This window comes from Triturus cristatus, chromosome 9, assembly GCF_964204655.1.
Source record: "Triturus cristatus chromosome 9, aTriCri1.1, whole genome shotgun sequence".
In the NCBI taxonomy this organism is placed as follows: domain Eukaryota; kingdom Metazoa; phylum Chordata; class Amphibia; order Caudata; family Salamandridae; genus Triturus; species Triturus cristatus.
The window spans coordinates 457,528,206-457,554,627 of record NC_140592.1 but is presented as its reverse complement, the minus strand read 5'-3'; the positions used below and the strand labels follow the sequence as shown (position 1 = coordinate 457,554,627).

General features: G+C 46.5%; 1 protein-coding gene across 5 annotated transcripts in view; it reads right to left on the bottom strand.

The window, feature by feature from the left end:
* The window catches only part of LOC146798137 (uncharacterized), a 271,358-nt gene that overhangs the window by 212,375 nt on the left and 32,561 nt on the right, over positions 1-26,422 (bottom strand). For 3 of the 5 annotated variants that reach the window (XR_014969114.1, XR_014969111.1, XM_085627935.1), the window contains exon 2: positions 2,215-2,331. The exons of the other annotated variants lie outside the window; for them this stretch is intronic. The gene's annotated coding sequence lies outside the window, so the exon portion shown is untranslated. The remainder of the gene's footprint in view (positions 1-2,214; positions 2,332-26,422) is intronic. 5 annotated transcript variants of the gene reach the window in all.

The window sequence follows — 26,422 nt, the reverse complement described above, 5'->3', positions numbered from 1 at the left end:
TTGAGCCTATGTGTGAAGTGTTTTCATGTCATACATGATGACCCCTGAGGTGCAGTTATCGAGGTATTAGTGCTTTGAGCCAGGGCATGTAGAGATAGACATGCACATTTTAATTGCAATACGAATGCAAAAAAGGACAAGAGTGGGAATCGGTGACATTAGCAGTATCCAATCACAAGTTGAATATTTATTTATTTAAAGGCAGGGATACCTCCTACCACTGAATAAATTCACCCATTTAAGTAGGAAAGAAAATGGAAGTACATTCAAGGCAGGCAAAGCAAGCATGACCTACGCAATCTCTAAAAGGCCCAGATTCTACCTATTCCTGCTAGGCCGAAGGAAGACAAATGTTTGAGCTAGAGTTCACACCTAAAGCCCCTCTCAAGCTCCTAAATACAGACAAGCACCAATCAGGCGAGTTCTAGTGGGGTTGTAGCTCAGACCCCAACCAGACTGGCAGCCTGCACATGGGTAAGAGACAAAGTGCATGGTAGGTTGATGCTGTGGTGGTGCAAGAGCGAATCTGCCTGCCTCCTGTTACGCTGCTGTACTCACCCCTCCTTGCAAGCCCATTAGCCCAATAAATTATTTCAATATTAAGGACCTTTGTTTTTACAAGACGTTTTTTAACTTCTTTCCAGAACAACTTTCACTTCCATTATTAGTACTAAATGACATTACAGGGTAAAAAAAGAGACAATGTGGTGAAGATAGGCTTACCCTGCTTCCATTGTTTCAGCGAAGACTGAAATATTGCACCAATTTGGTAGTTCTCATTTTCCAAATCTTAGCCCAGCTCTTCTCTGACCCGAGAGCCTTGTGAAAAACATGTTTTATATGTCGCCATAAGTTTTTTATATATATTTTTTTATTAGGTGGTTGTTTAAGAGTATAGTAACAAACTTATTGGAGTGGTGTAAAGCAAGCTATCTTTTCCTAAAATAACAGGTTAGGTAGGTATCAAAAAGACAACAGTCATACTACTATACCCCCTTTGTTCTTTTTTTTGGTAAAAATCTTACCCCACCGCAGATAGAGAACAAAATCAATAAAACATTTTACAGTGCAAAGTGGCATCCTTAAAAATTCAAGAAATAGTTAAAAAAAAAAAAGGCATAGCAGAAAAAGCTTGACATTAAAGTGCTTGATTCCTAGAATAATAATTCATCTGCCAGTCATAAATATTTAAAGTGCAAAGTTAACAAGTGCAATGAAACTGCAGAAATTCAAGGGCATAATTTCAATCTGCTTAAATAAGCAAGCAGAATTGTAACCTCATAATCAAAATGTTATCAGTAAGGTGCATAAAACATTCAGACAAAGGGCAATATGCAATGTGCAAAAATGCTTAAAAAGTGAAAAAGAGCAATACACAAAACAAATAGCTTGAAGAAGCTATCAGGAAAAAACTCTCAATATCAACAAATACGTATTTCCAGCTGTTCTTATATAGCATTATCCCCTGCTGTATACAGCGGGAAATAACCCCACAACTGCTCGTATTTGTCGACTCTCTTGCCATACATATATTCTAGCTGTCGTATCCTACTCATTTTGGTTTGCCATTGGCCAAAAGATGGACATCTAGAAGATTTCCAGCACTGTAAAATGAGTGATCTAGCTATCAAATCTGCCATAAAAATGAACTTCTGCTCTAATTACGTGAAAGCTTCATTATCAGTCAATACCCCCATAAAGTGATACTAATAAGCCTAGCTCCACCCTTTTAGATAATCGTAGAGATAAAAAAAAAATATCTGGTGCCAAAACAAATACAGGTCAGAACAAGTGAAAAAGTGCCCAATCTCCCTGTGCCATTGTGATAAATGAGAAGCAATTATTTGAAACATTTGAAAAACATTTATTAGGAAATTGTTGGTATAATATAGGGCCCATCTAGTGAAAAAATTCCTTTGTTTAAGATTGGCAACCCGAAACAGTTTGGGTCTCAAAACGAAAATATCGGTCCAGGGATTTTGAGAAAAACCACATCCAGTAACTGATACATCTTTTTAGAGATGCTTTGGGATATAGCACTGCTGAAGTGGCAAATGTACCGCTTGGTACCAACTCCGGTCATATTAAGCTTATGAAACAGTTTTAAAAAGTTTGCAGTAAATGGATCAAAATCAGATGGAGTTTCAACAAGCAACTGGAAATGTATGCAAAACTAAACCGTGGGGATGGGTTCTCATAAATTAACTGACCTACCTGCTGCCAGGTCTACCATCTACCATTGATACTAAAATCAGATAGTGTATCAAACACCAATCTATTCCAAATTGCAATTGTGGATTGAGGGATCCGCAAGCCTTGACTATCACAATCCTGTAAAGAAAAAAAAGGATGACCATCAAAAATCTTATATTTTAAGCCTAATTCATTATTACGCAAAATTATTGCTTTTAGTATCTTGTTTTCTTGATTTTCCATGATTTCAGAAAAACGCGGCCTCCAACCCTAGCTCCTGCACCATCAAACTTAAGAAAATGCATCCGGTGAGAATGGATCAGCATATAGACGTGCATTATAATCGATAAAGGCTGCCTGGTAGAATTTTCTTTAGAACTATTTTTATAGAGCAGTTGTTCAGAGTCAATGAAAAACAATTCAACAGCAGATATAAGCATATTAGGCCACTCACAGGGGGCCTTGACATTTCTGATCGAAAGCTAACTCCCAGCTACCCAACCCAGTGCACTGTACAGTGTGTTGTAAAGGATGTTATCTACAGTGTACTTTCGGGGTGAAACTACCCTGCACCCTCCCCTCCCGCCCACTCAGCCTCTGGCCTAGGTCCCCCTATCTTTTCAAATTTATGGGGATATCCTCGGGTTTGGTATATCTCGCGTTCTGCCAGCTAACACCAGTCAAGAGCCTCTTCCCATTCCTTGACCGTTGGGGGTCTGCTCGCTCCTTAGAGTCTAGCCAGATTACGTTTTGCTACTCTAGAGGCTGTGGCACGCCACTGAATAGAGTATTAGGGCCAATTTCCCCCCCTCTCTTGCAATAACGAGGATCAGCCATTTGGCTCTAGTGGGACTGTCAGTACAGTGACCCCCTTCATCACCCCTGTGACCCCGCTCCAGAAGCATTGGATTAATGGACAACCTCAGATCGTACTGTATAAAGTACATATGTTACCAGATCCCCTGGCACATATGGCCGATTCACATCGGCCCTTCTGGTGTAGTCTGGATCTAGAGAAGTACGACCTATGTAACACACGGAGTTGTACCAAGCGGAATCAGGCCCATATGGCTACCTCCCTGGGGCTCTGCAGGGCCTCTCCCCATTCTTCATTTTCCTGGGGCCCACACCCTCTGCCCATGCCTCACGCAGTGGAAGAAGAGGTTCCGGCAAATTATTCATTATATTTTTGTATACTAGAGAGACTGCCTTAGTGGGCATGGGATCTAGGAGCAGTCGGTCCTCCATAGGGGAATAGTCTGGCAGGTGTTCCTCCTTGGGCAGATGGCACCTTAGTGTGTGTCGTAGCTGCATGTAACGAAACATCTCTCTCTGGTCTAGAGCATATTCTGTCCGCAGCTCTTCAAAGGCTAGCAGTGATCCCCCCTCCAGACGTCTCCCAGCTTATCTATTCCTATCAGATGCCATTGCATGTGACTTCGCAGTTTCTTCTCATCCCCATGGCTATCGCTCTCCCATACAGGGGTTTCCGCTGTCAATTTGTCCATCCACCCCAGGTGTCGGTTGGTCATCCGCAAAGCCTGCACTACCGCCTGGGTGTGAAACAGAAGCAATTCTCTCTTCCCCATCCCCTATAGAAGAGCCGGGTATCCCCGATCACCCATTGCCAAGTGGTCTACCTTATAAGCTGGCTTGTCTCTCCCAAACACCCAGTCATTCACCACTATCAACAGGGCCACCCAATAGTAGGCTCGGAGGACCAGGACTGCTAGGCCTCCATCAAAGACCCTGCGCTGTAGTTTCACTAGGGATATAAACGCTGTACCCCGTCCCCAAGTAGCATCCGTAGTGCACTGTTGACTTTACAGAAAAAGCTGTTGGGGAATCTAAAAGGTGTGTTTTGGAGTATGTATTGCATGTGTGGGAGGGTCATCATATTAAAAAGCACGGCTCTCCTCATTAAGCAAATTGTTAGCTCACGCCAGTGGGTCGTGTCCGAAAGTGAACCAATAGAGGGAATAGGTTATATATTGTAGGAAGTCTAGCTAACTTCTGGTCACGTGGGCTCCTAAATAACGGAAACCCCCGGCTCTCCACCGGAGCCAGGCAGCGGAGTGGAAGGAACAGTTCCACCCCTCTGAGAGCAGGAAGAGCAGGGACTTATCCCAGTTAATTTGATTGCCTGAGTAGCTCCCAAATAGGTCGAGGATGTGAAGAATCCACAGAATCGAGAAGCGGAGCCTCATCATGTAGAGCAGGATATCATATACGTAGAGGGAAATCCGTTCCTCCCACTCCCCTCCTCTCATAATTCCTCGAACCAGGGGTCCTGACGTACCCAGGCTGCCAGGGGCTCTAGGGCAAGGGCACAGATCATAGGTGACATATGTGCCCCTGCTTAACTCTAAAACTTGTGAGGTAACCCCATTCACGCGTACTCTTGCCAATGGTGCAGTGCACTGTAATTTGGGGCCAAACCCCAATCTAGGCAAGACCGTCAAAAATATACGCCCACTCAACACTATCGAAGGCCATTCTCGCGTCCAACGAGTGAATTGCAGCCTCCTCCGCCTCTGGTTTCGTTGTCATCTGCACAACCCCGTACAGGCGTCGTAGATATGAGACAGATGCTCCGTCTCGGCATAAAGCCGGATTGGTCAGGATGAATCACTGAATTTATAACTTCCGGCAGTCAATTTGCCACGACCTTAGCAAGTGCTTTTGGTTCCATATTGAAGAGGGACATAGGGCGGTATGAACTTCAAGCCTTTGCAGGCTTACCATTCTTGGGGATTACCACAATTGTGGCCATTCTCTAGTCCTCTGGGATGGCCCCTGCATCTCTTCCAGCCAGACACATATTGAGGAGGTGAGGTGCTATGTTATGAGTTACGTATTTAAACAATTCAAGGGGGAGGCCATTAGGTTCCACTGCCTTACCCGACTGCAACCTCATGAGTGCCCCCTCAATTTCCTCTACTGTCAAGTCCCCGTCCAGACGCTCCCAATCTTCTCTGAGAAGACCTTTAATGTCATGGTCGCCAGTAGCTCCGTGCAGTCTGCCTCAGACCTACGGGACTTGGATGCATATGTATTTTCGTAATATGCTGTGCATGTCTCAGCTATTTCCCTATTTCCGGTGTGTATTCCCCCTCATGGTCGTGAAGTTCGGTTACCCAATTCCATTTGTCCAGCCAGGCAATGAGCCTGGTAGCCTTATAGCCTACGTCATAACGTTTCCTCTGTACCGCTAGGGCGTGAGCCCTCATGACATTTTCTGCAATGTCCTTCAGTTCTCGTTGCCGAAGACGCAAGCAGAGTACCATGTCCACCCCCTGATCCCCCCCTTCAGTATCTCAGCTTCTAGATATTTAATCTCCCTTTCCAAATTCTGGTATAGTGCTGTGTCTTAATTTTTCATTACCCCAGGACTGCCTGAGCGTGTCTCTGTATCACTGCCTCGTAGGCCTCCCAAAGGGTAGATGGCGAGGCCACCGACCCCATGTTGTATTGAAAATAGCGTTCAGTACCCTCCACTATCTGACCTCATGTTTTCCTATTCTTCAGGTGCCATGCCTCCATTTGGAGTGGAAGGACATTGTACACCACTGGTCCTGCTAGAAAGGTAACTACCGGGGAATGGTCTGAAATACCCCGCTCTAGATGCTGAGTGTTTTGAAAGTGGCCCATACCGTCGCAGTAAGTGAACATATATTCTAGTTGGGAGAAACTACCGTTCTGAGCTGATAGGTGTGTGTATTGGCGTTCCGTCTTGTGTTGGGACCTCTACAGATCAGCCAGCCCCAAAGATTCTGAGGTTTTAAGGGGAGTTTACCCCAGGTCTCCCCTTCTTCCCGGCCATCTATCCTGCCATATGGACATGACATCGTTCATGTCTCCCCCAGAATTAGGATGGCCACCGGCAAGTCCAGGAGTGTTGCACCAAGGGACGTTGTAGTGTCTCTCTGCATCATGAGTGGGGCGTAGACAGAGCCCAGGTTGAGAACATCGCTCACCGGCCCGTTTGAAATACATATCTACCTAAAGGCTCTCTCCAGTCTTAAGTATTAATAAAAATAGGTAGAGCCAACCCACCTTGGTCCTTGTCTAATTGGATAACCGACAAATCAATACGAGGATGCTGTTGTTGCTATATAAATCTTCTACTTAGACTGTCCACTTCCTTAAAAAATTGTTTACTAAGTCAAATAGGTACATTTGAAAACAAAAACAACAAAAAAAGAGGCTGAATGGATATTTTAATTAGAGCAACTTGGCCTATAATGGAAATAAACCTCCAGGATTCGAACATTGTTTTAACTTTTACGAGCATTGCATAATAAATTATCTCATACAGATCAAGAACGTTGGAGGTGACATAGACACCGAGATATCTAATATGATGAGTGGGCACCCACTGCTGTTTAAGTACAATAGGAAGATCCTCAACGAACCATTAAACAACAAGATTTCTAATTTGCTGTGATTGATCTTATAGCACCCGATTAACGTAAACTCGTTAAACCTATCAAGTGTTTTGGGGATATTAGCTCGATCTGCATCCAGATATAGAATAATACCGTCCACAAAATGATTTCGTTTGGACATACCAGAAACTGAACTTGAAAAAGAATTTATTTCATAAAATAATATAGAATGGTTCAATGAAAAATGTAAATAAAACATGTAAAAGAGGACACCTTTGATGAGTTCCACGTGAAATGTAAACTTGCCCTACATTACTTGAATCGATACTGATCACAGTAACTGCTCCTGAATAGAGATTCTTGAGAAGGGTTATAAATTGTACAGTGTAGGAAGCTGGGTTCTTGTTGCAGTACCCCCACTCTTTTTTGTCTGGTATTTGGTGCAACTTTGGCTGAAGAGTATTGGACCCCTGCTAACCAGGTCCCCAGTACCTGTGTTTATTCTCTAGAAATGTTCAATTGTTTCCCACAATTGGCAAAAACCATTAGCACCCTCTGTAAGTCCCTAGTAAATAGTACCCCCAGTACCTAGGGCCTGAGGTACTAAAGAGTGTCCCCAGGTACAGCAGCACAAATTGTCTCACCCTAAAGGACCCCTCACCAAGCACATGCAGGGCTGCTATCGCTGGCTGTGTGTCCTGATGCAGACAAAAGTGAAAACACGACATGTCACACATCCCTGTGTGCCATGTCCCCTACACTGTATGTAATATTTGTAAGTCACCCCTACACCAGGCCTGACAGCCCTAAGTTTGGGTGCTGAATATTAATTACATATGAGGGCATACCTGTATGAGCAGATATGCCCTAGTGCTGGTCAGTCCTATTACTGCCAGTACAAGTGACAAGGAAAGCCAAATGTAAAACATGAGCTGGACACTGGTGAGAATGAGTTCCCCAGCTACATGATGGCTTCATTGAAGATAGGGATGTTTGGTATCAAACATCTCGTATTGATAAACTCACACAGATTTCAGTATTGCATTTACAAATACATGCAAGAGAGGGCACCTTAGAGGTGCCCCCCTGAAAACCAACCAGCCTCTGGTGTGCTACTTGACTGGTTTCTGCCAGTCTGCCACCTGAGACACTGTTTTGACCTCTTAGGGTGAGAGCCTTTCCTCTCAGGAGACTCAGAACAAAAGCCTGTCCAGGAAGATGGTTTCACACCATCCCTCCCACAGGATTACCTGCTGATTAGCCTTCCTAGGCAAATCTGGCTCCCCCTCACAGGAGAGGAAGCAGACAGCCGACCTCCTTGTCTAGAGCCTGTTTGGCACCTGGACAGGCGGCAAAATTAGTCAGGTAGGTGTGCCACCCCCAGGTTAGTACCACCCCTAAGGTGGGCCAAACTGAGGTGGGCACAATTTTTCAGAAGTAGCCATCTTTGTTATGCACACTTAGGAATTCTGGGACAGGGTTAAGCCCACTTCCAACAGGAAGTGGTCATATAGGGGGCGTAGTGACCCCAAAGATTAGTAACCCATTGGATACTACCCTACACTCCCCTAATGCCCCTAAATTGAGGATTTATGGGAGACCCTGGCACAAGAGCACATTTTGATGACCTGAAGATGGACATGAAGTGTCGCGCAGCAAGCACAGAAGACCCAGCAACAGACCTGGCACCAAACCTGCAGGCCTGCCTGCTGACTTTGCCTATTGATCCAAAAGTCGACTTGTCCTGCAGCTGCTGAGTCCCTAAAACCTGTAGACCTGCCAGTCTTCGTCCAGGAACCAAGGCTTTCCAAAGGACAGTGGAACTGTCCCCTGCATCCTGGAGACATCAAAAGAAAGGTGCCCCCACGTCCCCCAACATTGCAAGAACCGAAGCCACTGGTTTCACTGGACTGGTCTCCCAGCCCCCTCCTGCAACCTCTTTCAACCACGACTGTTCTCCATAGGATAACTTTGGACACCTGATGCTGTTTTGCACCTCTGCACCTGGCTGCCCTAGTGTCGCTGGTGGTGTTCTGCTGGTGCTGCCTTGGACCTTGTCCGAAACTCACCTTAACTCCTGGAGGAGGGTCCCATAAGTCACTGACAAGAACTTGCAAACTGCATATGATGTTCCTCCCATAGGTTAACATTACAGGACTAAGAAATTGCACAGTGTCGAAATTTTTCACTAAAAAGTAATTTTCTTTAAAAACGTACTTACCTGAATGATTTTCTTCTGATGCCTAAACATATATAAAGATACTTGCTATTTTTATAAATTGGTGTGGATCTCCTTCTTGTGTTGTGTGTCTCATTTATTGACAATTGTTAGGAACACGTACCTGTGCCAAGACTTCCACAGAAGATAATTCCTCAAATCCCAAACTCTATTGTATGCAACATCCAATAAGATTTGCTACTCACATAAAGTGGGGGAAAGGTGAGTGAAATAAAAGGGAGACTGCCACTGGATAGTGCCACTTCCTTGCGCTACTTCTACTGGGATCTATCTCTTCTATCTAGAATCGAGTTAAACTGTTTTATACTGCACCCGTCTACTATCAGATCTACTATGAGGCCCATTGTGATGGTGTGCCAGGGGTAAGGTACAATGGGCAGTGGCATCAATTGGCCTTGCGGAGCTTGTCTAATAACTTTACCTTTTATACATTGCTCACAAGTAGCAACATATTGTTTCACTTGAGTTTCGAGATTTGACCACCAAAATTCTCTTTTTACCTTTTTAGTCTTTTAACACCTTTATGCCCTGTGAGTGGATTGTCATGACAATGCTGAGGGACCATTCTTTGTAGCTCTTTATTTGGAAAGTATAGGGCTTCTTGAAAATAAGGCATTCCATTTCTTATCACTCTCCCTGCACCACCTTTTGCCCTCTCCAACATTTCTTTTTCGGACAGAGAATTATTTATTCCGACCACCAGATCAGAATATTGTATGGTACTCACAATCTTTTCGTCAGGAATAATCAGTTTCTTTTCAGGGACCTTGTTGTCATTTCCAGTTTTTCAAGCAAAACAAGGCACCTGTCTTTTCATTGCCAAATTAAAATCTGCAAAATACAAAGACCAGCTCAACTGTCTTGGCTTAAGAGTGTGAGCTGATTATAGAAATTGCAGCTTTCAGGTCAGTGAAAACTGTCGCTAAATACTTAGCTTCCAGCAAATAGTGTCTCCATTCTTGAAAGGCATCTTGAACGACCTTTTTAACATTGCTCCTTCTCAATAAGGGTATTTATTTGTTCAGACCTGATAACCATTCTGTGCATTTCCAGATGTCATGCGCTGCTCTGTGTTCAGCTTAAGGCTCTCGACCCCACTAGCCCCTAACAGAGCACCTTAGGATTGCCATGGCAAACCCCTTGTCCACTATAAAGGGAACCCCTGGACTGTTTACACGATATAGCTCATTTTAATATATCATATAAAGAGCCAGCTTCCTACAAACAGGAAAACTACCCTCCTCAAAATCTCAAATGAAGACGGCCAACTAACCAGGTCAAAAGCTTTTTCTGCATCAACAATAATTACGGCCGCTTTGATGATATTGATTAAGAAGTAGTTTATCGCCTGAATCAAATAGGTAGTGTTAACTACCATAGGCCTATTAGGTAGAAAGCTGTTCTGATCATCATGAATTAATTTCTGGGCAGCAGAAGCCAGGTTGGTTATGCTCTTCATTAAATGTTTATAGTCCGCAGTCAACAAACTAATAGACCTATACGGATTAGGATTGAGAGGCGATTTATCTTTTTTAAAAAGCTTAATACAGTGGATTGAGTAAATGATGGGGAGATGGGCCTACCTGCAATTATCTCAATAAAAAGATTTATCAATATATCTTGGCAAAAAATTACAAATTCTTTATAAGCCTCGATGGGAATGCAGTCCGGCCCTGCTGCCTTAGCATTGGCCATAGTGGCCAAAGCTGCCCTAAACTCTGTTTCTGAAATTGGATTTAGTAGGGATTTCCTGCAGCTCTTTTGATATCTTAGGAAATTAAACTGTATTGAGAAAATGTGCAATAACTCTACTACCTCAGATGGTGCCTGATAAAGAGAGGAATAAAGTTTAAAGAATATTTTCTGGATATCTACCCTACTAACAGTATTTCTATTGTTGTCTGGATCTCTCAACTCTGATACCCGATTGGCATTGGCCCTAGAGTTTACTGGCCAAGACATGGCCCACATAGTCGCTTTCTTCGTAAGCTTGCTGAAATGCAGTTCTCTCATTCACTATTTCCTCATTGAAGAAAAAATCCAGATTACTTTTAGCTCGTTTTGAAGATTTACTATGAAACAGAGATGATAGAAGTAAACTGTCCTTGATCTTGCTCTCTATATTAGCCTGCATTCCCTCAATCAAGGCGTGACACCTCTTCATAGAGTTGGATTCACACCCAATGACCGGGCCACGTAAGCAGACCTTAAATGCTTTCCAAATACTTAATAACGAGGCTGAATTTGTATTGAGTCTAAAAGATTTCTCAATAAAAATACGCACATCGATTTTCCAATTATCAAGCAGTAATATGGACCTATCAAAACACCATCTAGTGCTTCTAGTATTAACTGACCTAGTTTCCAGTTAAAAGGAAACACTGGTCCGAGAAGCAATTTCCGACAATTTGTGAAACAAATCTGTTAAACTGCGACAAAATTAAGAAGCAATCAATCCGAGATGCAGACTTAAATGTTTTAGAGTAGCATGTAAAGCGTCTAGCGTCAGGATTCGATGTGCTCCATGGATCCAACTAGCCTTAATCTTCCATAAGTCGAACCACCATAGAAACAGATTCACATTTTAGTTGTTTCTTATCCCTATGCGAGGCATCGAGCCGGGTATTCTGCAACAGATTAAGAGCGCCTCCCAAGAGAGCCCCCTTGCATCCATCATAGCTGAATAAATGTGTTTAAGAGGGCACGTCTCATCTTCTTTTGCGCCATAATAGTTAATAAAATTAACACACTGGGAATCCAAACGCACAACCACCCAAAGCCATTGTCCCTGGGTATCCCTCCTAATACTCTTCATAACCCAATGAAATGATCTGGCAAAGAAAATAGCTACCCCTCTCCATGACAACCCCGCAGATGAAAACAAAAGCATGGAAAAACCACGAGGGAATAGACAGCTTAGGAGTATTGATTTAAAGTGATTTTCTTGCCGGAAGATAACACTCGGGTTATAGAATTTTAAACAGCTGACTGCAGCCATATACTTTCGTCCATTGCCTAGTCCATTTATATTGCAAGAGATCACCCTCAAAAACTCAGCTATTCTCACCTTGCAGTGCAAAGACATTTTACCACTTCCTGTGACAAAGCATCAAACTGAACAATAAAACCACAATTTCTTTACAATAAACCGTCCCACCCTATGTAACCTTTTCACCAACCTACCCCACCCTCCCGTTATTCCCAGTGCCCTCCTCCAAAGAAAAAGCTACCAGGTGCTTTCCCTGGAACTCCCATTCCTTTGCGGACGCCCTGACCCTACGCCTTGGTAGATCCCTCCAGCCACTGGCTGCGGACTAGAATGCCCCTCCAATCCTGCACCTTTTCCTTTACAGAAACTTTACACTTAAGCTAACTATTCAGTTGTCAAGTCAAATTGACATTTTGATTGAATTGCAATTGGCCCCCTAATGGACAGTATCAACTGACTTTAGAATAATTGACAATAATATCCTTGCTTCTCCAACATCATAAAAACTGTGAAATTGCCCTTCATACAGGATTTTAAGTTGTGACTGTTGGATGAGGGAGGCTTGCTCCACTGCCTGATCTAAATTGACTCAGCAGGCACTGGAACTCCTTCCGCCATCGGGCAGCAGTTACTGACATATCTGAAAAGATGCGAAGTTTCGCTGTCTCTAAGATGGAAAACACTCTCTGTTTGATTTCTGCTGAAAGGATCTTTTCCTTGATCCTGAAGTAATTGAAGTTTACCAGGACGGTTCTTAGATATTTCATATTAGGTGTTCTTTGTGCTGGTACTCGGTGTGCTCGCATGATCATTGAGATTGTTTCATAACCTGGTAAGATTTATGGGGCGTGGCTAAGCGAGCCACGATGGCGGATCGGCTTTGCTGAGGCTCCGCGTCTGGGCGCCTCTCGGCAGCTATATGGAGTGTCCCACCGGGTGCTGATCGATGCGGGGGGCATCGGAGGGTGGCTGCATTACAGCGGGGAGACAGTGGACGCCTGGGCGCACCCCTAGCCCTCCGGACGGGAATTGGCCCGACTGCTGCCGCCAGCGCCGCATCTTAAGCCGTAAGATGGCGGCGGAGCTCTTCCGTACGGTACGAGGGATGCCGTGAGGGGAGACGGGGAAGCTGACAACGCGTCTCGCCCTGATCGCGCCGGCACTCGGGGAGTGTGAGCAGGGAGCGGACTCCCGGATAGTGACGTGGAGAGCATCGGAGAGCGGAGGGGCTTTGCTGGCCCGAGCGCACCCGCCATCTTGAGTCCACTGAGCCCCGGAGTTGGACCCTTGGGTGGCCCCCGTGCACCTAAGGTACTCCATGTGACTGGCGCTGGAGGGAGCTAAGGGGGTGCTGGGCTTTGTTGCGGACGGCGGGACCTGGAGGCATTCAACCGACCCGACCAGCGATTGCCTGACCCTAAAATGGCCGCCCACGGGACATCGCATCCCTCTCCATGCAGCCGGTGAGGCCTAGCTCCTTGTGCCTACCGAAGTGACGGCCTTCTGGGTGCGACCCGTGGGAGCTGCTGTGCCCTCGCCAGACCTGCTGACCGCCTACCCGCTACGAGTCGCCGAGGGACATTGATGGCCTTGCCTCGACAGTGACCCTGAGAAAGACTGGGGCTTGCACGGGGGCCACGAGGACGGTGCATACGCTCCCCCCCTTGACCTTGAGGCGGCCGCGGAGGAAACCCCGTGGCGTGAGTCGCCGGTGGAGACCCCGCGAGGGGTGGATTGGTGCTGGGAGCGCCCTGAGTGTGGCGCCTGGTGGCTGGTGTGGACGATTCCTGTGCTTGGTCCACAGGGGGACCTTGGTGGGCCGGCTCGGACGGCGGCTTCCCTGGGCGGCTTCACCCGTGAGACAACGCGGCCGCGCCTTCCGCCCTTCCGTGGATTCCTTGCGTCGCTGGGGCTCCTGCGACCCGGCGGACACTACCGACTCGTCCGGACCGCGTGGACTCACGATGGGGAAGTCAAAACCCACGCAGCATCAAGTGATCTCGGAGACGGCCCCGGAGAACATGCCCCGAACCTCGACGTGGTCCCCCAACACGGTGGCCTCCACGGACTTATCGATCTCTGACAAGCTGGATAAGGTCCTCGCCGCCATTGAACTATCCCGTCTGTCTATGGAAGAACGCCTTGGTACCCTGGCGACGGATGTAAATCTGCTCCGCGATGACCACCGGAAATTGGCGGACCGGGAGCGTACGGATGAGCGGACACTTGCGGAAATACAGCCCATACTAAAAGAGCAACAGTAGACGCTCCAGGGGGTCCTTACTCGTCTAGCTGCGGTGGAAGAACACGCGCAGGATTTGGAGGGCCGCTCGAGACGCTGCAACATCCGGGTACTGGGGCTGCCGGAGGGAGTCGAAGGTGCCGACCCCATTGCATATATGGACACGTGGCTGAAGTCGTTTACCCCGCCTGCAGACCGCACACCATTCTTCTCCATAGAACGAGCTCAACGAGTGCCGGCCCGAAAGCCCCCGCCCGGCACGTCTCCTCGACCATTTCTCGCCAAGTTCCTGCACTTCCGGGATAGAGATGCGGTGATTCGGGAGGCGCGACTGGCTGCACCGTTGCGAGTGGACAACAGCCACATCATGATCTTCCCGGACTATGCTCGAGCGGTGCAACAACAGAGATCTTCCTTCCTGGACGTAAAGCGGAGGCTGCGGGACAATAAGATCCAATACGCGTTGCTCTTCCCGGCCCGCCTCAAGATTATCTATAAAGGATCCTCCCTCTTCTTCGCATCCGTGGAGGCCGCACAAGACTGGGCAGATCAGCACTGCTCGCGGGCGTCCGATCCTCGTCCCCAGAGGAGCTCCCCTCTCAAAACTTTCCACGCCCGGAAGCGGCCCAAGAAGCTCCGTAACATCGAGTCCCGACCAACGCAGGGCGCCCACGACTCGCCGGATCTCGAACAGATTATGCGAGAAAGACGGGAAGCTCTACAAGCGGTGATCGACCTGCGCACTACACAACCTTCAGACTCTATAGATCGACCTCCGCACCTGTTCTCCTCCGAAGGCGAAAACGACTGCGACAGCACTGTCTCGGGGGTGGACCAGGCGGCACCCCCCCACGCCACTCCGCAGACTGCAGATGGACTATTGGATGGGCCGCCCTCTCCTCCTCACTCCTGAGGCAACTCAGGCACACGGACTCTTGGTATCCTTAACTGTGATGCGCACCCAGCACCCATGATATGGCGCCCGCAGGGACAGTCACTCTGCTCCAGATCCTACTACATGCCCACTCAGCGTGCGGCCTCGCACTAGCACATCGTCACCCCTATCATATAAAGCAGTTCTCCCCCCTTTAGTGTTGCCGGAGGTAGTTTGGACACATCGTTACCCGCACAATGAGTCCTGAGTATTGGGACAGTTTCCCGCATCCCCACACGTTGTTTACACCCCGGTTTGCATATGTCCCACTTCGCCATGGAGTTTCACACCACAGCACGTTTTCCAGGCTTCCAGTCCGCCTGCCCCCTTCCAACGCAGCACGTCCCTGAGGGCCCACTATTCGATTTCTCTAAGGGGCACCACACCCCATCCCCACACAGAACCGACCATCTATGGCACAACTGACAACTAGCGCAGACATTAATATACTCACACTCAACACACGTGGTCTACATACCCCTCGTAAGCGCTACGCGATATACGCCTATGCGAAACGACAGAAGGCATCTATCCTCTGCTTACAAGAAACCCACCTTAATGCAACCGAAGTCGGCAAACTACGAGTAAAATGGGGCGGACTCAGCTGCGCCACGACCTACTCCTCGTTTGCCAGAGGGGCACTGATATGGATTCGCCCGGGAACCCCCTTTCGGGAACTAAGACGGGTGGTGGACGACGAAGGCAGATACGTCCTGCTAGAGGGTCTCTTAGACGGGAGGGCTGTCCTCTTAGGCAGTATATACGCCCCAAATGTCGACCAGGATAAATTCTGGGACCGACTCACAATCTCTTTGGCCCAATTCACACAGGTGCCCTGGCTATTAGGAGGGGACAACAACTGTGTCCTGGACCCGGGGCTGGATCGCTCACACCCTCCACTCCCACACTCTCCCACCTATAGACAAATAGACCGCTTTAAAGCGTGGGCCGCACACTGGTCCCTCACGGACGCATGGAGGCTGCACCATCCCCAGACCCGCATTTACTCTTTCCACTCCATTCCTCATAATTTACGAGTTCGGCTTGACCGATTCTTATGCACTGCAGCGCTTCTCCCGCAAATATGTCACTCGGAATATCTGGGTAGAGTCGTTTCCGACCATGATGCGCACCTTCTCGGCCTCCAGTGGCGACCCCCGCGCCCCCCTGTTCCTACGTGGCGGCTGTCACGGGAGTGCCTCACGGACCAGACCTTTACACATGACCACCAACGTAGCATCCAAGACTACTTTACGCATAATGCGGGGACCGCGTCGTCAACCCTGGTCGAATGGGATGGTTTCAAGGTAGTGGCCAGGGGAGAATGCATTCGGTACAGAACCGGGGTGCGACACACCCTGGAGCAAGCCCTAGAGAGGGCGGAGCAGCAACTGGCTACGGCCACTAAGGCCGCAGATCAATCAGTGGCGACGGTAGCTCAGGTCGCCCACTCCAAATCGGAGTACCAGGTGGCGTGCGTGGACTTGCGTCGTCACAATTTTCGGGCATACGCAAACCGAATGCATCGGGACCGTGATAAGTCGGGCACACTCCTGGCATGGCTTGCTAAGCAAGATACCGAAATCCGGCCTATTACTGTAATCATAAATCCCCAGGGTACCCTGGTGCAATCTCAGGATGAGATCCTCCAGGCGTTCTATCACCATTACTCGGCAGTCTACACTGCTCCCACGTCTCTCGACCCCAGGGCCATCGACCACTTCCTCAACCCTCTTCCCCTTCCTCGAATTGCCGCTGTAGACCGGAAGGGGTTGGACGCAAAGATAAAAACAACTGAGATTACAAGTGCGGTACGAGCACTGGCCCGCGGCAAGGCCCCTGGCCTTGACGGGCTCCCACTTGAATATTATGCCACTTTTGCCCCACAGTTGACCTCTCGTCTATCAGCAGTATTGGACTCGGCGCTTAGACTCGGCGAACTGCCCGGCTCTATGAGAGCGTCGGTGATCGTGACGTTTCCGAAACCCGACCGAGACCCTCAACTCCTCGCCTCCTACCGGCCCATCACGCTGCTCACGGCTGATTGTAAAGTCCTGGGAAAAATTATGGCGGACAGATACTCTCAAATCATATGCCCGTTAGTACACCCGGACCAGTGCGGTTTCGTTCCAGGGAGGAACACCTCTCATAATATTCGGCGCCTCTTTCACATTCAGGATCAGATTGGGGATCGTTTTCCGCACGCGGCGTGTCTGATCTTGGACATTGAAAAGGCGTTCGACACCCTAACGTGGCAATTCCTCTTTGCAGTCCTGGGGCGGGCGGGTCTTGGCCCCACGCTCATAGCCTATACTCGCCTACTCTACACCAATCTTACGTCCCGGATCCGCCTCGGTCGCTATATCTCCCCGGAATTTGCGATACACAGGGGCACGCGACAGGGGTGCCCCCTCTCGCCCCTCTTATTCGCACTCGCGGTAGAACCCTTGGCCATCCGGCTCCGTGGGGATGGGCGGGCCTGGGGTATCCCACTGGCGGATATCACACACTGTGTATCTATATATGCGGACGATCTTCTCATATATATACGGGATGTGACGGCGGATTTCACCGCCGTTGAGACCGCCCTGGCGGAGTTTGCGGAGGCCTCGGGGCTGAGGGTGAACTGGGACAAATCGATGGTCTATCCCCTCCACCCGGACGCCCCCTCTCGGGAGGTCTGGATCGGTGACCGGAAACTGCACTGGGCGACGGAGGGTCCCCGATACCTTGGGATCCGATTATATCATTCCCCACTTGACATTTTTGAAGGCAACCATCGGAGAGCACTAGCAGGGATACGATCCTCCATTGGGTTCTGGCGGAGTTTACCGCTGGCCCCGATTGGCCGGGTAGCCCTGGCAAAGATGATACTGGTCCCGCGGCTTTTGTACTACTTCACCAATCTCCCAGTGATTCCCCCCGCTCCTTCTTCAAAGATTTAGATACGCTCCTCAGCTCTCTAATATGGGGGCAGGGACGGCACAGAATCGCGCTGGCCAAGCTAAGACTGCCCACGATGCAAGGGGGGCTTGGGGCGCCCTCATTTGAAGCCTACTTCCTGGCGTCGCAGCTCCAATGGCTCTCATATTGGACGGCGGAGCGATGCCTGCTTGAGACATGCACTGTCACGGGACGTGTGCCCCTGCCCGAGTTGCGTCGCCTGCTTCTGCCGGGTTCACGTCCCACGCGAACCTACCCCCTGCAGGTGGACATTGCCCGGAAATGTGTGCAACGTATCCACCGCATGGCACCGCACTGCCCTCCATACACGCCATTACTACCGCTGGTCGGCTGGCCCAGAAATGACGGATTTTTCACACCCGCCATGCTTCGGGAATGGACGGCGAGGGACATTGTCTAAGCGGAAATGCTATTTGACGAGGGACAGCTCAGGCCATACCGACAGCTCATGGAGGAATACGATCTGCCCCCAGGCCAGTTCCTGCTTCACCGTCAACTCCTCAGCCACTTTCGACCATATTCTGACCTCACGCAAGGGGAGCCTCCCACACACCCAGTCCTTCACACACTCTTACAACTGGGACGGGGTCGACACCTTATTACATGGTTGAATAAATCAATTGGGGACCTAACACCCCCACTGCTGGTGCCTCTCCGAGCCCTATGGGAGGAGGAGACGGGACGACCATTTCACGACAGCGAATGGGACAGAGCGATAGATTTCCCCCAAAAAGTATCCAGGAATGCCCGCTTTAAAAATATACAGTTCCACATTCTCCATAGGGCCTATTTGACGCCAGCGCGCCTTCAACGTTTTTATTCCGACACTACATTTCTATGCCCTCGTTGTCAGGCGCAGGATGCTGCCTTCTTTCACATGTTCTGGACCTGTCCGGGCATTCAGCACTATTGGACTTCGATCCACTCAACACTCAGGGATCTCACTGGGCTGACCCATTTGACTACCTGGGAGGGATGCGCACTGGGTATCCTGGGGCGGAGAAAGCGACACAAGGTGTCGATGCGCTTCATCTTCCTGGCCCACCTATTGGCCAAACACTGTATAGCAATGCACTGGCGGTCCCCTACTGGTCCTCCACTTGCAGCTTGGGTGGGGGCTGTTCTTAAATGGGCTGCTGCGGAGGAGGACGCAATACGAGAGGAGGAGGCCAAAGGTACCCGTAAAACCCCAATCTCTTTAGAATGGGCGCTCCTACTACACCAATTCAGACAATCTCAGACCCCAACTGCACTGGTAGCCGACAGGAATACCCCCGACGCCGCACCGCCTTACGCGGTCCGGGTCTCCACGGCGGGGGATCCCCCCCAATGTCCCCCCGCACCACCTCCGGGCCAGCTGAGTTCCCCCCTCTGCTCACCTGATGCACCCCATGGCTCCTCATCCCGGATTGTGCACACGCCCACCCCCCCCTAGATGGGAGGCAGCTATATAGCCGAATGGGCAATGGCAGATTTGGGACATAGCCTAGACCCTGTCACTCAGAGCTCCATGGCATCCCCCAGTTTGGTTCTCCTCCCCAGTTTTTTATACAGGCAATGATCTGCTACCATACAGACCACTTCCACACGGAACAAGACATATACGTACTCTCTATATTGATGTTGGTCTATTTGTCCACTCTTGTAACGTACCCATTTTCACGGAAAATGATGTATGTATACTTATATTCTTAAATGCCAATAAAAAGTATTTTAAAAAAAAAAACCTGGTAAGATTTATGTCTTAATCAGATTTTCCACTAAGTGTATCATTTCTTTGTATTTTTGGTCCTTGCCATATTGTCTCTAGTTTTTTGCTAGCAGATTTTTCTTGCTTTAAATCAGCAGTGTACCAAGGAGCATGTGGTCTTTGGTGTTGTCGCTCATTTTCAGCGGAGCAATAGTGTCTAATGTCGCTATAAAAAGCATTATTTAATCAATTCAAGCCTGATTAACCTCCAAGTCATTAGATCCTATAACTGGTTTGAAAATTCCCCAAAAAGGAATGCAGCGAACCCCGATGCCATGGTCTTTTTTTTGCTATCTTGTTGTCAAATTTAGTATTAGAACACTATCCTGAATTGTGCTTTCTGTAAATTCAGTGGGTAGACTTCCTGATGTGGCAGGGGAAGGGAAGTGGCTACAGGTTGACTCGGAGAAACTATCCCAACTGTATCAGTAATTCCATGGGCAACATTGTCATTAACAATAGTATTATTAAAGGTGTCATACCTACATTCAAATTGACATTTAAGGTCAGGCTATAGGCCCCTCAAAAGCCCAAGGGAAACAATTGGTGCAGTGATCGTCTAACTGGACAGCAGACGTGTTAAAATTGCCCAACTAACGTAGGACTATTGAAGAGTAAGATACACTGGTGAAGTTCTCGATCTCCACTGCAGAAGGACCAGGGGCCCTGGCAACGTTCAGGCACGGACAGATACAGATGGCTTTAATGCGCTGGCGGCGCGTCTCCACATCGGCTATTTATAAGTAATGAGGGAAGCTACTAAAACGCTACTCTCCCCACCCCCAGTGGTGGCGATTCAACCAGAAAGTGAACAAGGGCAAAAGGGAGGATTTCTCAGCATCAAACAGTCTGAGTGACTGCAGTGGAACAGGAAGCGAGAACGGCGCAAATTAAACAGCATTCAGTAAGTCAACTTATGATTAAAACTCATGTCAAATCACACCAAAAATGCTGGGAAACACTTCTGCTTGCCTGAAGCTGAGCCTATGGCTGATAACCATCCCTAACTCAGTTAAAAAAAAAATATTCTAGCCTAACAATTATTGGCTTATTGCCACTAATCGTAAACCACTCCAGAAATATTGTTAGAGATTTACTTGAGAATATGTAGAGCATTATAAAACTGAATAGATCATAATATACCTTAAACTAGTGAATTATTGCAAAACGAAGGACCACAAACAGGCTTTTTTAAATGGCTGTATTAATCAGAAATTACATTTGTTTCGTATCAAAACGAAAAAAAAGTGCTAATTGAATCTGTTTTCAGCAAGTCCATTCCTGTTTCCCCAGGAAAATTATTTGTATAAACTGTTATTATTACTATATTATTCTGTAAACGGAACTAATGTTCTCCTTGTATTGACTTTGTCACTTAGTTTCAAAGTCAAGTTATAGCAATCTAGGTATTCGGACCTTTGTGATTTTCCAATACAGGTCGAGGATACTGTGAACTATCATGAATACATTAGTTTTCTTTATTTCCCAGGTCCCAGCCTCGAGCTGCACCCATTGTACTTAATACCATGTCTCTCTTAACCTGCCTTTGGTCTTCTTCCACGGACTTGTAACCATAAAAAGTGACCAGTGTTTTGCTTGCAAGGATCAGTACTCAGGTTTGTCACTTTTTTTTGTTTTCTAGTTGCCAGGCAAATATTCCAAATTAACTTTCGTGCTGTCTTGGAATAAAGGAATTTCTGAGGCGCCGATGGCAGGTGAATACCGGGCTCAGGAATGCTGAAGAACAACTGTGTTGCGGCCTAGGTGTTTATTACATTCCTAGGCCATGATTCACCTGGTGCGGTCTCCTCCCACTGCGCTGAGCTTCAGTGTAGTAGAAATGGTCAAAACCAACGAGTACTGATTCTCATCAAAGGATCGATTAATTAAAACCATGTATATAGAACTTCACACTCGAGCTGCAAGATCCAAGAAGTGGAAATTCAGTTGCTACACAGTAATACCAGTGTGGAGGGTGAGGGGGCAATGCTTCCTGTTAACCCTGGTTTATTCTGCAAGTTTTCTCTGTCCGTATCTTTTGCTGGCAACAACTAGAAATAACCAAGGACTGACCAATGCACTACTGCCACTGATTCGAAACTACTGAATGATAGAAATTGACAGGATTATTGGCATTTTCAATGATACTGTAGATGTGTGATCACATTATTCTTCTTGTTTTGATCTCCCAAATCATGTCTTGGATACCCTTTTGGCTGTCCCACTTCCTGTATTTGTGTTCCGGACCTTCCTCTAGGTCTCACATACTATTCCCCTTGGTTTGAACCATACTTTCACAATTCAGGAAAGCTCTGAAGTCACGCCTGGTCTGGCATGATCACATTGGAACTGTCTTCTCCATGGAACTCAGTACTGCCAATCAAATAGGTCATGTTTGAGGATGCACTGCCTCTTTCTCTACCAAAGGGATTTTAAACAGTCTCCAGATTTGTCAAAACAAGCTGTATGTGCTTCCATTATGCATATATAATTTCAGGTGGGCAAGCCAAGCAAGGTTCAAGCCCTGGCTGGGCCTCTGTCCCATGGGGACTGGTGAGCAAAGAAGCACTGACATGGTCTCTCCCTAATGTTGTAAAAAAAAAAAAAAAAAATCACAATATGCAGGACAGCTGAGCAGAGTAAATACTAAAAAGTTATTTTCTGCTGCTCATGATTGCAACGGAGCTGGGATTCAATTCACACATGTCTCACTGGAGGTCTGTATTAAGGGGCAGCGAACAACTTCTGCAGGATGTCACAGTCCTCTTTATTAAGTTAACCAATGTAATTGCTCTCATTGAGGGGGCTGCCTCACTGTTTATCAATAGAAGGCAGTGCTATAAGCACAAATTGGTGTCTTGCCTTACATTGGGCATAACTTTGTACTTTCTAGGAAGATATTTAGACAGTTTATACATATGTCGTGTCATATAGAAATATAATGTGATACTTGTATCTATTGTCCATGGTGCCGTAATTAGGACTTGAAGTAATGGAACATAAAGAACGGGATACATCCAGATAAGATAGTCATCTAGTTTCTGGACAGCAAATCCTAGCTTACCCATGTCACCTAACTGTGTGATCCTACACAAACCACTTTACTTCATTGTGCCTCACTTTAATTGAGAGTCAAATCTGAGAACTTCTTGAAAGAGGGTCAGTTCAGGTTGTTCGCTATTTAAATGAGAACTTTATGGTTTAATTGACAATAATGCTGGTCCACATACATTGACATTCACTGTAACTAAAGTGCACTCAAGAAACTGATATCTCTTGGTTCACACCTGGTAGTGCTATCTAAAGAGGAACACATGCAATTAAGAAATAACTATTTTTAATGTGATTGAGTCTTTAATGTGTTTTTACAGGACATTTAAGGTGCCATTTATCATCTGAATCCTCTGGTAACTTTACCCGTGCTTTGTCTCTCAGAGCAAACCAGACCCCGAGCTCGGCTCTGCCTTTGAATTTCCTTGCTCGCCCTCCTTAATATGTAATTCTGTTGATTCAATATGTGCAATATGACATGTGCTACGGTTTTATTGTTATGGATAGTATAGCATCTTGGGGTTTTAAAAAAAAATTGAAACAAGTTAAAAAGGCGCATAAGAACAGTTGTCGCAGATAGTTTGCAACAGGTGGTTCCACTAGCCTTCCTGCTCTTATCCACCAGCATTTCATAATGGTATTTCAGTTGTTGCTGTCCTAAGACAGCACAATCATGGCTAGCAAATATTCATGCCCTGACCATTCTGTTGCCTCTCCTGCCATCTTTTTTTCAGAAAAACATAAAACCTCAATCCTCTGTCCTAGATATAGATTGAATCCCAATTTGGTTGCTCAGTCAATGCTGTACAAGATCTCAGTGGCCATCGATTGCCTCAGCGCTGCCCCTTTCACTGACTGGCCCTCTCAGAACGTTCACTAACAAACTTTAGTTTCGTGTGTTTTTTATCACATTACACCATGAAGGCTCAGGCTTTAATCGTGCATTAGGCAGGAACATTTCCCTACTGTAACAATACAATGTCTGCAAAATAGGTGGATGAAGACTTGACGCAAAATGGAGGAGCAGCAGCAGCACAAATGACCTATCAGAAATACGAGCTGGTAACCTGACATTATTGTGACTTGTTTACAAAAACAGTAAAGTATTCACATCGTTTTTTTCTTGTTTCATTTTAGGTATTTGACATTGCACAAATCTAACACCAAAGAGCAAAAGAGTGGTTCAATGGGAGCATTTTTTTTTTTTTACAGTTTCGTTAAAGACAGCTTTGTAACTAATACTTTAAGATGTAATTCAAATGCGCTTTGGGTCGGCAAGCGATACAAATGGCTGTCTTTCTATGATATGTTACCAGAGCTTTCCTGTTCAAGAGGGATTCAAACAATTTACTTTGATGTCACTTACAGTTTAACTTCTATCTAAAGAGGCTTAGGTATTGGATGGACATGTAGCAACTCTTCTGAACCGCCTATTTTTTGCCACAGTCATCACCAACCTTAGACAATTTGAGCCCTTCTTTTGCAGCTGAACTTCTTTTCTGGGAGGTTATTTCCAGGGCTTTTTTTCTGTCCTGTTTATGCCTTTGGTCTTTTACTCCTGTATAACTCCACATCTTTAATCAATTACCATCAGTATTGTCATTGTGCTTTTTTCTGCTCTTTGTGGCTTTTCCCTTCTACCGGGGATCCTCGTGACCTTTTTATATCTAAACTTAAGTGTGAGTGACACTATGGCTATTAGAAGTTGTTCCTCGAGCATTCAGGAAGGATACAGGAGAGACCTCGTGTCCAGCTCTTGAAATGACTTGAAACTAATTTTCTTTTTTTAGGTTTTGCCTGCGCTTGTGAAATCTATTGTATTTAATATAAATCTTAAAAGGGGCTTACATCCCTCCCTTACTTTTCATTGTTTTGTGTGTGCTTGCCAATTAGTTATCCTCTGTATTAGTTATCCTTTGTTTCTATTGGTTCTAGCATGCTGTTTGCTGTTGTTCCTTGTGTTTTTCTCTTATGTGTCCCGGGGCCCAAGTAATCATTCTCATACACTTTGGTGGAACTTTTTTTATGTTTACCATGCACTGCACTAGTGTTGTGCTTATTTTTATGTTTACTCTGCACAGAGCTTGCGATGTGCTTATTTTTATGTTTAGCCCACCAGCTGAGGCGTCGCTGCAGTCCGTCTCAGCGTCCCTCCCTTTAAAGACGCATTGCCTGGACAACGCAACATCACCGGTATTGAAGCTCTCGCCACTAGCCCCGAACCGATCCATGGAGGAGGAAGGGCTGCTCGCCCGCGACGGCTGCATTCCGGAGCGCCTTGTTGATTTCTTTCCGTTTTTTAACTACTGCACCTATTGTGGCAGCTGCCTTTCACTGTTGTCAGCACTCTTGAGGTATGTGTGTGCCGGCATTGTTTTTGGGCCATAGCTTAGGATGTGGGGAGGTCCAGTGTTTGGTCCCAGTGGGAATTGCTGCTGGCGGTACCGTGGAACTCAGGTGAGGCGGTAATGTGCTTTGCCAGTGCATGCTTCACAAGGGGCTCATCTCAGCAGCAGTACATTTGTTTTTTCTCCCCTTATCACTCTGAGGAAGGGACTTTGGGGCTCAAACTTTTCACTGGCATTGTGTGGGGAAACCTATTTAACCCAAGAAATTGTCCACATTCAGGAACCAGCCTAATTTACCGTATTCCCTGTAGTAGGTGTGTAGGTGCTTCTGTGCCCTACGTTTTGTGCTGGGTTACCGTACAAAGTTTACTAGGAGCACAGGTATACTATGCCCTGTATGTTCATGGTGATATATGTTGATTTAGATACCTTTTCATAAGCTACCACATTTTTATGCCTTACATCTGCATTGAGATCCTAAGAGATGGCGTTTTAATTATTTCATGATCTGATTTTACAATGTATGATTCTTGTGGTATTGCACATTGTTTATAGGTATAAACTGCTCTATTTCACATGTGTTGCATATGTGTTGAAAAAACATAATGTTTAGTTATTTTTCTAATCTTTACAGATCCCGAGAGATATTCCTAATCCTTTGCAGGCTCAGAGACATATCTAATTGTTGCTACAAAGCTGATAGCAGAAAGTATTCAGATATCATTGTGACTTAAGGGCTGCGTGTACCCTGGCTTTTTGTACTTCCGCTGGTAGACGTTTTTTTATTTTTCAATTTTAAGCAGCATGATGGCCCTACATTGTCTAAATCACAGTTCCACGGCTCCAAAGCAGCCTATTCACTAAATTAAGTGGCATAACTACGTTTACATTTGGAACTTTTAAAATCATGTTGGGAGTACACGCCTGTTTAAAATCAAGGAAAAAAGCTTGCTCACATATTGATTTTTTTACTGCAGACCATCCACATTTGTAAAGGGATCCATGACAGTAGACGCTCCCTGACAGACATACACATTAATCTACGTGCCCTTCTTGTTAGAAGTTTCACTTTTATCTAAGAGATGTCAGCCACATACTAACTCATTTCAGTTGATTGACTTATTTCATACAATAGTTGTGCAGCTAATTATACCCATTTTGAAAAACATTAGGTCAAAGAAGTACTAAACTCGTAATAGGCTGGTGTGAAGATTGTACCTCTGATATTAATTAGTTGATGTGTTACTTCCAGTAGAACAAGTATGACATTTAATCACAAATGCCTGTTTGAAACAGAACCAAAAATGTGTCTTTTGCATTACAG